Consider the following 14,957-nt stretch of genomic DNA (forward strand, 5'->3'; position numbering starts at 1 on the left):
GCAATGTAAAGTCATGAAAAATCCATTTCCATATTGGCTATGTTGTGCCCCACCCCTTACCAAAAAAAGAAAGGGGGGGGGAGAACTATGCTTCATCTAAACTCTGAGAATATTAATTCTCTAAATGAAGGTGGATAGCATTTTTCATCATCATGAAGTTTTCATCATGAGTTCTTTAGAATTATCATGGATTATTATGCTGATCTGAGAAGCTAAATCTTTCACAGATGATTTTCATTACAATATTGCTATTATTGTGTACAATGTTCTGCTGGTTCTCCTCACTTTGCATCAGTTCATATAAGTCTTCCCAGGTTTTCCTGAAACTCTGAAAAATATCTACTTTGTTATTTTTTTTATAGCACAATAGCATTCTAATCACAAGTATATGCCACAATTTATTCAACTATTCCCCAGTGGATGGGCATCCTCATTATTTCAAATTCATTGCCACCACAAAAAGAGCTGCCATCATTATCTTTGTACACAAAGATCTTTTTTCCTCTTGTCTGAGATACGAACTTAGTGATGGTAATGTTGGGTCAAAGAGCATGCATAATTTTATTGCCCTTTTCCCAAATTGTTCTCCAGAATGGCTGTATCAGTATACCTATTTTTATACATCCCCTCCAGCATGTTATTTTCCTTTTCTGTCAGGTTATCCTAACAAATAGGTATGAGATGGTACCTCAGAGTTGTTTTATATTTCTATCATCAATCACAACTTAGAACTTTTTTTTCCCTTGTGACTAATGGTAGCTTTGATTTCTACTAAAAATTGCCTAATTCATATCCTTAGACCATTTATCAATAGGTGAATGTAGAATTAACTTTCCAACTACTCTTTCTAGATAACCATTTTTTCATCCTTGAATCTCACATAGCACTCTGTTCAATATCCATCCTTATCCATTTTCTAATTTTTATTGTGATGGGTGTGTGTGTGTGTGTGTGTGTAAGTGAATGGCAGCCCTGATGGGTAAATCCTAATCTCTCACTACAAATATACTCAAGTTCCTTTTTTGCTAGTCCTAATGTTTAGCATAGTGCTGTGGCTATAGTAAACACTTAGAAAATATCAACATTATTAACTTAAATATAGAAACGGAGTTCTTATTTTGAGGTTCTCTCTTGTTGAGAAGCTACTGCAAAGTAATGAAGAGGGTTTCCGACTTGGAAGTCAAGATGATTCACATTAACATCCCACCTCAGACAGTTACAAGCTATGTAATGTTGGGAAGTTGCTTAACATGAGTCTCAGTTTATTTCCTGCAAAATGAAGGCCTTGATGCTCTTCAAGGTTCTTTCTTGCTTCAAAGTTCTATTCAGTTTTATGAATTGTGGTTCCATGATCAGATCACAGACAAAAGAACCTCTGGAGAAGTCACATCCAAAAGGACATTATCAGCTAAATATTAATTCATATCAGCTGGCTTGAAGGGTCTGAAAAATAATCTAAAGGATATTTTCCTATCTCCATTCAAGTTCAAAGAATTCAAACTTTTTTTTTAAGTAAACCTGTCCCTCATGTTTGAAATGCATTCCTTTTTACCTCTTCTTTTTTAAATCCCTTATCTTTCTTCAAAGCTTAAATCAAGAACAACCCCTTTAAGTCTTTCCTAGCCTCCCCAGGCTCTAGTGTAGAGGACACCTTTAGTAAAGCCTATAGACTCCATTGAGAATAATATTTTAAAATGAAATAAAGAAATAAATTGAAATACTTGTCAAAATATGTTTTAAAAGTTCAGAGGACTCAAGTTAAAAGTACTATTCCAAAAGAATGCAAGCACCTTGAGTGACAAGGGCTGTTTATTTTTTTAATCTTCATATTTCCAGGATCTAACACAGTACATATTTGATAAACAACAGTTAAACTGAACAGTGAGTTCTGAAAAGCTGCAACAGTGCCATGCTTAATCTCAACACTGTTTGTATTTTGTTTTAATATGTTTTAAAGACAAAGATCTTCCTGTATTTTGCTCTCCCACAAATCATCTATGAGGAAATTTGGTCTTACCAAAAGTCAGTCTAACTGGTCTTTAGATAACTATATAAAGTTTACATGATAAACTATGTCATCACTTACAACCCACTGAGTTCCCATGGGAATACATAGATAGGACAGCCTAGGAAAATACAGAAAAGAGGTGATATGGTCCTGTACTAAGCTGCTGGTTGTGTGAAAAAAAGAGAATAATAAACATGAAAGATGTGGTAGAAGTAAAATTGGCAAGGTTTAACAATTCAATGGGTTGGAAATGATGACATGGTTAATCATACATTTAACTTAAAAGATATAAATAAAATTAACTTAAAAGAGTATGGAGAGACTAAAGCAGGCTGGCTTTTGATAAGAACAAAATTCCATCATAAAGGATGTATGGGAGAATGAAATACAGTTAGTTAGACCCCTAGGTCTTTATAAAGTAGCACAGTTGTTAGAGAGGACCTGTGGTTCAAACATGACCTCAGATACTTCCTAGCTATATGACTCCAATTGCCTACTCCCTTGCCACTTTTCTTTCTTTGGACTGATATCAAGGCAGAGGTAACACTTTAAAAAAACCATACACATATATAATAAATCCTGAGATTAAGTGTGATTTGACCTTCAAACTAAAAGCTACAAATGATTAAGTTCTTCCCATCTCAAGTTTGAAAGCATTTCACAAACTTACTTTACATAATACATCACAATGTATGATCATCTACTTCTTAAAGCTAATAAATTATCAAAATTAAGCGTCTATCTTGTGGCAGAGCCTACACTAAGGTGCTACAGATACAAAAAAAGGATAAAAATAACCCCTGTTATCAAGATGCTTAAATATTTTCCAGGAAGCATGGCTGGATAGATAGATATATGTAACATACATATGACACATATACACACACACACCTCCGCCTACCCCCTAGATTATTACAAGGAAGTTAGGAGGGAATAGAGGATCAGGAAAACTGCATCAAGTAGTAGTTTGTTGTTGTTGTTTTTTTTAAACCCTTACCTTCCATCCTGGAGTCAATACTGTGCATTGATTGGCTCCAAGGCAGAAGAGTGGTAAGGGTAGGCAATGGGGGTCAAGTGACTTGCCCAGGATCACACAGTCAAGTAGTAGTTTTCGAGCTATGCTTTAAAATAAGAGGAAAAGTCTACGAAGTAGAAAGAGGAGAATATCAGACATGGGGTACATACAGCTAATACAAAGCATGGAGAAAGGACATGGACTGTCCTTTGTAAAGAACAAAGAAAAAGTTAAGTTTAATCTCAAAGTATAAAAAGGGAAATAATGTAGAATTAATCTGTTTTGTTTTGTTTTTTTAAAAAGGCTGGAGCAAAATTTTGAAGGATTTGAAAAGTCAAAGAGAGGAATTTACATTTACCCTAGGGTAAACAGAGAGGAACTAGAGTTAACTAAATAAGAGAGTTACATGGTAAGCTTTGTTTAAGAAATATTCCTTTGTTGAGTTGCATGGTAGATAATCAATCTTTTATGAGGAGAGACTGGGGAAGGAAGGGAAACCAATTAAGTCATTGCTACAGTCTAGAAAAGAGGTGGCAGGGGTCTTAACGCAGATGCTACTCTTGTATGAAAAGAGAATAATAGATATGATGACACAGGACTGAAGTTTAAGGGAATGGAGAGAAATATATAGATTTGAGAGTCATCTACATAGAAATGATCATTAAACCCTAGAAAAGATTATAAGTCACTGAGATGGTGTAAAGAGAAAAGAGAGCACAAGATCAAGCCTTGAGATCATCCATATTTGGGGGGCAGGAAACTGTTGATGCATCAGCAAAGGAGCCTAAGAGGAAGCAATAAAAACATGTAGAAGGGGGAAATTTAAGAAAAATCCATAGACTAGAGTACAGCCAAAAGAGAGAAACAGATAATTGTGTTAAATGAAGTAGAGAGGTCCAAAAGGATTAGGATTAATAAAAGGCCATTAGATTCAGAATATAAGAAATTAACAGTAATTTCTAAAAAAGTAATCTCAGTTAAAATGGAAGCCAAATTGCAAAAGGTTGAGAAGCAAGTGAGAAGAAAACTAGTGGAAGCAATAAATGTAAAGAGTATTTCCTGATAGTTTGGCTAAGGAATGAAGGAAGGACATTGAACAATAGCCAGGGATTATAGGGCCCTGTTACAGTTTTTATAATATCTGTAGATTGCAAGCACCTCATGAGTTAAATTTGTCAAAATTTATAGTATTGTATATGTATACCCCTCAAAAGAATAGACTCCTCAAATGAACATAGATATAGTAGGGTGAAAAGATTTGAGAAATACCCCTTTTTACTCACATTTCAGGAACAAAATTAATGCTTCTAGGTCAATGGAATGGAAAATGTAGACCACCATATGTCTCTCAAAGTGGTACAGAATTAGCATACAACAAATACAACTACTGAATCAAATGAGATAATGGATACGAAATAATATACAAACTTAAACCATTATGTTTCTGAGATGGGGAGAGAAGATAGGAAGCAAAGAATTTTCAAAGCCAACAAGTAGGTAATGAAAAGATAAATCCACCTGCCAATTAGAAACCCCACATATAGCTCAGCTAGTCTCATTCTCTATTGAATGTAGCATGACTGCATAAATTTAGCCCAAAACAAAAACTTGAAAACCTACTAAAGAATAAGTCAAATTCTAATACCACCTAATATTCAGTAAGATGTAGTTTTCTTTTCATTTGAAAACTTCTATTTTCAAATCCTTAAAGTTAATTAAACACACACACACACACACACACACACACACACACACACACACACACACACACACACACACAAGAAAAGAGAACAATTAGAATCAAAGATACCCTCTACTCCCCAACCACCACCTCAGGCAACAAATTCAAGATTCCTTCAAAGGAATTTACATATCTCAACCCACAAACAGGTCACTAGAGTGAATACATCTGAACAAGTGAACAGCTAAACCTTGGTCTCTAAATACTATTGTTTGGAAATAATAATTCATTGACATTTGGAAGGGGTTTTACAGCAGGTCATCAATGAAGAATCCTTTCTAAAACAATCCTAACAAATGATAACCCTATTTTTGTTTACCTATAGTGAAATGAACTCTCTACACTGGCAAAACTCTCTACACTGGCAAAAGGCAATAAAATCTACATTTGGACAATGTTATAAAGTTTTGTTTATACCAAAACTAAATCTGTCCCATCTATTATTTCTACCCATTGCTAGCTACTCTAGTCACCAACATGACTCCCCTTTCTATAACTTCTGCTAGATGATCTTTCTTCTGCTGATACAATTTTGGTTTGACTTCATCACTCCTTAAAGGGCAACCCTCCCCATAATAAAAACCTCAGGTCTATGGACTCAATGGATGATGTCGACATTAAAATCTCCAACAAAACTGGAAATGGTGCTAAGGAATTTAAATTTCTCCACTTTCCTCCTCTCACCCCATCCCATTATTTTAACAAATGCTAACAAAAATTGCATTGCGAAACTAATCACTGTTCACATAGATGCACTCCCAGCATATACTCTTCAATCATGACTGAAGAAGGACGAGGCTGGGAGGAGGCATGCCATTAGCAAACAAGATCTCAAACTACTCCTACTCCCTCCCCTCTTCCAAAAATCAACTTTCTGGGGGTCTCAGTAATGGTCAAAATGGGTTTGTATCACTAAACTTAACCTAAGAGGGTTAAGTACATGTGCATACACAAACATCAAATGAAATTAAAATTTGTTAATTATGTGAAATTACCCTCTTTTTAACAAAGTGCTGACCCTCTAAGTCTGGCCAATCAAGAAACAGAAAACCCCTAGAATATCCTTAATCTCTCTCAGGAAATACCTTAGAAGAAAACAGTCTGGGGTTCTGATATTTTTTTCTGGGATCCAAGTTACAGTGAAACTCAGTCTTATTCAAACTGAAAACAGAACGAATGTATATACATGCATTTAAGTCATTTGTTTGTTCAGTCATATCCAACTCTTCCTGAACCCATTTGGTATTTTCTGGGCAAAGATACTGCAGTGGCTTGCCACTTCCTTTTCCAGGTCATTTCACAAATCAGGTGAAGTGACTTACCCAGAGTCATACATCTAATGTACCCGAGGCCAGATTTGAATTCAGGAAGACTCATCTTCCTGACTCCAGGTCTAGCTTTCAAACCACTACTTCCAAGATTGTCTTTTAATCAACTGATTAAGGATCATGTCATTTCTATCAATCTTCTCTGATTTCAATTGTTTAGGTGCTCCCTATATCAATGCAGAATACAATTCTTCTATGCCTCTGTAAAATCCAATTCGCATTTGCTTAAAATGAAAGTGTACTCAACAGAATGTAATTCTCTCTGAATTGTCTCAAGATTTCTGGGAAAATAAATACTTTGGTTAGTTCTTCCCTTAACATCAAGGCCTGTTTCCCAATTAAGGATGCATAAAGAGAGGGACATGTGGAACCTAACCTTGTAAATATTTTAAAATGCTATAAACATACAAAAGTTTTTCCTGTCCTACAAATTAACCAGGAGTTAGGAGACTTGGGTTCTTGACCTAACTGCCACTATTAGCCTCTCTGTATCTCAATTTCTCCATGTGATGTGACTTTTTCCTTACTAACTTTGAGAAGTGAGAGTAAAATGACAAATCTATGTGAAAGTACTTTTAGTTCATTTGTCCTTCCATTCAATCAGCAAGTATCCTATTGCACAAAAAAAGTAAATTTATGATATTTCTGTGATCACCAATATAATAGCTAGTGTATTTATAAAGAACTTTAAAGCTTATAAAGGACTTTTTACATATACTCATTTTATCCTCATAATCCTGAAGATGAATGCTATTATTCAACTGAATCAGAAGGTAAGTGATTTAGCCAGTCATATAGTGAGTGTGTGAAGGCAAACTTGAACCAAGGTCTTCCTGACTCCAGACTGAACACTCTATACATTGTGCCATCTAGCAGTCTCTATCAAAGACTATGCACCTAGAACCTTAATGGAAGTTGCACCATCACACTTTATTGAAAGTTTAACTTGATAATAAGCTGATCATTTCTTTAACAGGTTTATTTTTGTTAATACTGTACATAAGATAATCAACATTCAGCACATATGGACCCACTCATAATCTTAAGCTGTCTATGATTTGATTTGGGGGGGGGGGGAAGGGGGAGAGGGGAAGAGAAGTTATGGAATGGAAGAGCCACTGCGCAAACACACCACCAAAGACCATATTGCATTTGATGTTACCTCCCATCTCTTTCAGAAACATTAGTATTGGCGCACAGCCTCAAAATCTCAAGGCTTCAAAAAAGGAGGGAATTCTTATACTATATCTATAAAAGTACATGGAAATGATGTTTTCTCACTAATCGACATAAAGTAAACCTTAGTGCAAACACCTCAGACTTCAAAGAAATAATAATAGCAATGACTTGAATTTCAGACACACTTTTGAGAAATTCCTGGTAATTTACTGCCATCTTATTTCCCCTTCCATTAATTCTGTTAAGTTTCCAAGAGTTACTTTGAGATTTGAGAAGTTATTCAACTTGCTAAAGATCACAAAGTCTTTATCTGTTATATGCTGCTACCTTTTCCAAAGAAAAACACCCCTTAAACTATCCTTAAATTGAAAACCATAAACTATGCTAGAAAATCTTGAATAATCCTGAAAAACAAAGGAAGTGTCAACCTGAAAATAAAAACCAGTGAGAGAATATACAAATCTATACCTACTCCGTGGCATCATGGACAGACTGTTAGATCTAGAGTTAATAAGACCTGAATTCAAATATGACCTTGTATACTTAACTAGCTGTGTGACCCGGCACTTAACTTCTATGCCTCTATTTCCTCAATTTTGACATGGAGATAATAACAGCATCTATCTCACAGGATTGTTGTAAGGATCAAATGAGATATTTGTGAAACACCCTTAGCAGTGCCTAAAACTTGGTGTTATATATAAATGTTTATTTCCTTCTCTTCTTCCTTCCCCACCTATCCAAAGATACATAGACATATAGATACATATAAAGAAACGATCACAGAAATCTTCAACATATAATCTAAATAAACAAATATACCCATTTCAAAATTGATTCCATTAATTTCATATTATTCTGTCCATATGCCTATGACTCATAATTCCCAAAGACAGCAGTTTAACTTATAGACTGGTGGGTGGTAGAAGGTAGAAACTCCATATAAAGTCAAACTCAGGTAATATGTTGTTAGTGTTGCTGAACATTTCCCATTTCCAAAAAAATGATGAGACACAAAACTCATATGAAAATATTAGTATGTCAGATGGAAAAATTGGTTAAGATACATTAGTATGTCAGATGGAAAAAAAAAAGGGGGGGGGGAGGTTCTAGCACAAAATGCACCAATTCTCCTGAGAAAGATTTCATTTAATAGGATCTATATACCACACTAGACTTCAATTATATATTTACAAAGCTATCTTTTCAATTTACTTAAAATCACACAGTACTAGATATAATGACAGAGACATAGTTCATTCCAAAGTTGGCATACAGATAAAATTTCTCTGTAATAAAAAAATGAATGAACAAACGAACAAATAAATAAATGAAAACAAACAAAAAAAGGAACTTCATGAATGAAATATACTGATTTGAACCAAAAGCCATTCAATATTCTTTAAAGGAGATAAAAGCAAGCCTATTCCCTGTGTATACCTCCCCAATAAGACCAAGTTTAAAAATTCATTTACTACATTATTCATACATACGCCAAAATCTCTTTAGCTATTTTTAGATCAGACTGACTATTGTGGCATGGAATCCAATCAGATTTCAAGAGAGGACCTAGGAAGCAATTAATTAAGCATGTTGCTTATTCCCCCACTACCACCACCCACAGCCAATCTCTTCAACCATGGGAACCAACTAAGCAAACTAAGAGAATGCTCAGTCACTAAAATAACAAATACAAAAAATTTACAAGAAATATTTACTACTTTAAAAGATGGACAAATAAACAATATAAGAATCAAGCTATTTTTAATACCTAATAATGAATGAGATAAAAGCTACTAGAACATGCCCACAGGTTAAATAAATCCCAGTAGCTTTGCAATGTAACTGATGCACAGAAAAAGTCTCTTAAAATTGCCCAAGCAAAGCAGGAAGAAGTAGTCATTTCACTGACAAGTCAAATAGAAAAGAAAGAGATATGGTTCCCTTGAGTCTAGGCATCTCTTATACTCCCACATCTCTCTTTAGCAAATGATGAATTACTCCTAAGCTTAACCAGCAAAAGAAAATGATAATCAGGTCACCAGAAACCTAAATCCCTCAGGCATCTTATTTCCTCAATATTATGGCTATTTGGTTCTTTTTAACAATCCTATTTGTTCTTTCAGTTTGGTTTTGGGGGAAAAAGCAACATATTACATCTGACAGCATATCCTAAAAAATAGAATTGATTTCCTTTTCCTTAGAAAGACCTAAGCAAATTATTTCATAACAAGGGATCAATACTTAAAGTACAACAACACAGAATTCCATCAACTACGATAAAGTTGTAATTAAAATATGTAAGAAAGAGAAAATGCCATGTTTTCATTTAAAAAACCAGGGAAAGCCACTAAAATAATTATGTAGCATATTTTAAATAAATTCACACTATTATCAAAATAATCAATCCATAGGGTTTAGCTATATTCTTGGATTTTATTTCTAAGACGTGATAGAATATGCCAAAGATTTTGCAGATGAGATTACTACTACTCACCCCTGGTGACTTTAGTGGGCAAAAAATATTACCCTCACAAAAATCTAAAAAGTACTACATGAAGAGAAAAATTTTCTGATTTTAATGATTTATATAGAGTATAAGACACTAAATAGGATATACATGGTGATTTAATTTTTCTAATTAAAAGCAAAGATTCTTGGAAAAAGAGCAGATATGAGGATGATCAGTTAAGAAGATGGAGTCTGAGAACAGTATCCAAGATTTCTAGAATATTGCAGAAATTTTTGATATAATTAGCTCCTAACCAGAGATGGAGTATTGCACAATAAAACTGATTTAAACTCTCTGGCCTGAAACTCTTACAAATCTAATTAAAAGATTTCAAAAAGTAAAGGGAAAGGAGAAATTTTCATGTATAAAATCATCCAACTAGCTAATATAGAAATTATGCAAGGGAAAGAACTATAGAAATAATCAGAAATTCACAAGACACAATCGAAGAAAGGAAGATATCAGCTATTCATACTTAAAGTATACAATATGGGTAACAAGCATTTTTTAAACCCTTACCTTAGTATCACTTTTAAGAAGAACAAGAAGGACTAAGTGACTTGAGGGTCATACGGCTAGGAAATGTGAGGCCAAATTTGAATCCAAGTCCTCCCAACTCCAAACCTGGCACTCTATCCACTGAGCTACCTAGCTGCTCCATAACAAGCAACTATTAATTACATACTACATGCCTGAAATTGTCCAAATAAAACTAGAAGTCACTGGAAAGATGATTTTGATATGGGGGGAGAGGGAGGCCCCCCCACAGGCACACAAGAGCCATGACAGCTGTGCATCTGTTCAATGCAGGACCAGGGCCATTTCTCACCACCCACAGCATTCACAACAAAGAGGTGGACAGAGAAAGAGATGGATTTATTTGGGGCATGGTGAACTTAAGACAATTAAAGATCACCCAGTGGGAAATGTCTAATAAGCATACAGTGGGGTACAGGATGAGAGGCAAGGAAAGAGATTAAAGGTAATATAGAAAGGTATCACTAAAATTTGTCATGTCAGAAATATATCTCTGGATGGGTATACTATATACCAAAGTAATGGAATGGTGTGGGGGAAGTAGATTATCTATTAATGACACTGGATTGGATGATATATAAACATGAACACACACAAATGCATTGGGGGATGGTGTGTGTGTGTGTGTGTGTGTGTGTGTGTGTGTGTGTGTGTGTGTGTGTGTGTAATGGCATGACCAGCATTGGGGAACAGGGAGAATCCATGGAGATAGAATAGAAACAATACTGATATTGGTTTGATACTACCTGGACAGAAAGAAAAAATAGTTGAGTTTAGGAAACTGATCATCATATGCATTGTAAAGAAGCATGGTAATAAAAAAGGATTTCAATTATCAAGGTATCTGCTACAAACTTTTTTTTTTTTTTTGCCAATAACAGGGCAACCAATAATTTCTTTCTTTCTTTTTTTTTTTTTTTAAGACCCTTAACTTCGGTATATTGTCTCATAGGTGGAAGAGTGGTAAGGGTGGGCAATGGGGGTCAAGTGACCTGCCCAGGGTCACACAGCTGGGAAGTGGCTGAGGCCAGGTTTGAACCTAGGACCTCCTGTCTCTAGGCCTGACTCTCACTCCACTGAGCTACCCAGCTGCCCCCTGCAACCAATAATTTCTTGATTTGTCCTAGTAATAAACCCATCCTCTAAAGTATAGAGGCACGAATAAGGAGAACTTCTCTCAACAAAATCTGATTCTTATCAACAAGGAAGAGATGCTTGCTAAATGCATAAATGAAAGGAATCTTAAGGAGAAGTGACCATTCTACCTTTAATTTGTGACAGAGGAGAGGAAAACCAGGCCAAGTCTTACGTGAATAATAGATTTGGAGAGAGTATATATCAGAGTTCAGAGGAAAATAGGAGCCTACCAACTAAAATTCTATAGGGTAAGTCAGCCAAGAAGTGATGAGAAATGTTCAAGAATTAAATTCTTAAGACACAGAAATAATTATGAGGAAAAGTGAACCCACAAATGACCAATGTAAATGTATGAGGTATTAATTAACTGAAGTATTTTTTAAAAACATGTACAGAAGGGCAGCTGGGTAACTCAGTGGATTGCAAGTCAGGCCTAGAGATGGGAGGTCCTAGGTTCAAATCCAGGCTCAGACACTTCTCAGCTGTGTGACCCTGGGCAAGTCACTTGACCCCCATTACCCACCCTTATCACTCTTCCACCTATAAGCCAATACACAGAAGTTAAAGGTTAAGAAAAAAAAATGTACAGAAGATAAAAGAATAGGAAACAATAGAATGTAAAAATAAAAGCACAATTTTATAAGAACAATGTTGAGAAAATTAAAAATTTACGATAGCTGTGGTTAGTCAGTGAAAGATAACAGTTGTGTTTTTTTTTTAAACTATGCTGAAGGGAAAGGAGGAAGACACAGGATCACCACCACTTATGGCAGTAATGGTGAACCTTTTAGAGACAGAGTGCCCAAACTGTAATCCTTACACTGCATGTGAACCACTCCCCTTACCCCAGATAGGGAAGGAAGGAAGCACTCCCACTGGGCTGCTGGGCAGAGGGGTGGTGATATGAAAAATGTCCTCAGGTGCATGTGGAGAGGAGGAAAGAAGCAGCGCCTTCTGGCATGCCTGCCACAAGTTTGTCAATATGGACTTAAGGTGAATGGAGTTAACTTATGACAGAAAGAAGGCATATATGTTCAGCTCTTTTGTTTCTGTTTTTTTCCTATCAAATAGAATAATCATTGGATTGAAAGAGGAAAAAATGGCTAGTAGGTAATTTGAACTGAAAAAAATTAAGGAGATGGTAAGAACAACTAAGGAGTCCTTCATAAGTCCAACTCCTCAGGCCGATAGTATTGAAAGAACAGGCAAAGGGGCAACTAGATGGCCCAGACATAGGTGCAAATTTGTCCTCAGACACTCCCTAGTTGTATGTCCTTGGGCAAATCATTTATCTTTGTTTGCCTAGTCCTTGCCCTTCTGTCTTATAGTTGTTACTAAGAAAGAAAGTAAAGGGAAAGAAAGCAGGGGAAGGAGGGAAGATTAGGATGACAAAGCAAGGGAAGTTTACAATTACTTCTCTGGACTTCATGGTCATTGAGGATGCAGAGAATGTCAGGAATGATGAGAGTTCAGGTGTGAACTAAGATTATTATTGGTGGATTCGAGAACCAGAACATTGATTGACAGGCCATCCTAGGCCAAGATTATTGCTAGTAGCTCAATTTTTGGAATGAGCTTGTCTTTTGTCTTGGGAATGGAGAGGAGAAGAAAAAGGACTATACAATTCTTAGCAAATCACATGAGATAAAATTTGCAAGAAGGAAAACTCCCACCATGTTGAGTTATGAATGAGAAAGTAGTCTGCAGTGTTCCATTCCCCAGTCCAAGAATCCAAAAATTCCCTTGGCCTTCAGATCACTGGCCTCTTAGAAACATTAAATTCTGAGAAAGCCAGGCCACTTGAACTGGTTTTATGTATGGACCAGATGACAGACAATATAGTTAATGATTAACTCATTCTTCTCATAACCAGCCTATGCTTCCTTAGAGCTCTAACAGAATCTATTTATTCACCCAAAGCCATGCATAGGCTTTTGGGGAAGGAGTATTGTTATGCCAGGGCAGCCTTGGGAAAAACCCTGAATAGCTTGAAATACTGGAAAATAATTTGCAAATAGCAGTTTCAGCAAGAGGTACAAAGGTATAGACATCATTTTATTGCTGCAACATTGTATGACATGTTAACTGTATGTTAATTCAAATTGGCATTTATTATAAATGTACTGGGGTTTATTAGCAATAAACACTTGTTAAAAACAAAAAACAAAAAGGAAGAAAGGGAGAAACAACAGGCAAATGCTACTACTCAGACACTGTCAGTCAACTTTGAAAAATAGTAGGAAATAAGAGGTACAACATGATTTCTAAAAGGAAGACCAGAATGGAATCTGCAAACTACAAAGTTGTTAAATTTAACTGGTTCAGAAATTCTAGATCATTAAAGACTAGTTAGTGAATATTTCATCATTTCCTCAGCTATAAAATAAAAGGTTTGAACTATACGACCTCTAAAGTGTCCCGCCTAGTTCTAGATTTCATGAACACTTCTTTTGTCAGGGCTTCTAGGCTAAAAAATAAGAGAAATGCTTTAAAAAGTTTATAAAATATTAGCAAAAATATTAAACAAAAATCTCATGATATTCACATGCAGAAGATGGGGAAAAGTGGGCTATATTATATTAGTTGACTGGCAAACCAAATGGCTAGCTATTTATAAGGAAAATCATTAATGGGTTATATGCCAAGTTAGAAAGCGTTCTCCAAAGATCTGTGCTTGACCCTGTGATATTTATCATTTATTAGTGACTTAAAGACAGAGCTGGCATAATTTGAAGACAATACAAAACTGGAACAATAAATGTCAAAGCTGGAATCCAAAATAATTCTGACAAGCTAAAATGTTAAGTCAAGATGAAATAGTAGGGATAAATATCAAGTTTTATACGTGGGTTAAATAAAACCTCATTCACAATATCACATGGAAAGGTATTGCTAACTATGCAGTAGTTCATCTTAAAGTTACAGCTCTAGGAATCTCCCTAAAATCATTAAGTTTCAGAGAAGGAACAGCCTTGCATTGGTAAATGGAGTTTCTTCATTGGGCCATTACATATGACAATGACATCAGTTTTAAAAAGATAAAACCTTAGGCTACAGAGAGAATCAGAGAACCCAAGACATAATGACTCCATTGTAGAGTTCTAAGAGTAACATTTTTTGGAAAGTCCAATGAAAAAATTGGAAAGGCATATAAAGACTTGGAAGTATGTAACCGATAAGAAACTACAAACAGAGGCTATCATTAAGGAACTCTGGGTGGGTAAGTGTTGGGGTGGGATGTAAATAAAACTGACTGGCAATTTAACAAGTTAAAAGTGGATGGCCAGAATTCTTCACACCCTCCTTTTCCTCCCAGCAAACTTTTTGAAACCATATGGACAAATCATATAGAATGAGCAGGCATGTTTGGAAAGCAATCTAGATCTCTGGAGAGAACACCAGACTTGATATTACTTGATGGATCCATTAGTGAAAAGGTAGAACAAAAAGAAGGAATTAGGATGTTGAAGAGCCTAAGGATTAGTCCAGCTGATGAGTGG

The 14,957-nt window shown here is 35.5% G+C and overlaps 1 protein-coding gene across 2 annotated transcripts in view; it reads right to left on the minus strand.

Moving 5' to 3' along the window:
• KANSL1 (KAT8 regulatory NSL complex subunit 1) overlaps window positions 1–14,957 on the minus strand; it is a 144,664-nt gene that overhangs the window by 27,428 nt on the left and 102,279 nt on the right. The window lies entirely within an intron of this gene.

Source organism: Gracilinanus agilis, chromosome 4 (assembly GCF_016433145.1).
Source record: "Gracilinanus agilis isolate LMUSP501 chromosome 4, AgileGrace, whole genome shotgun sequence".
NCBI lineage: Eukaryota > Metazoa > Chordata > Mammalia > Didelphimorphia > Didelphidae > Gracilinanus > Gracilinanus agilis.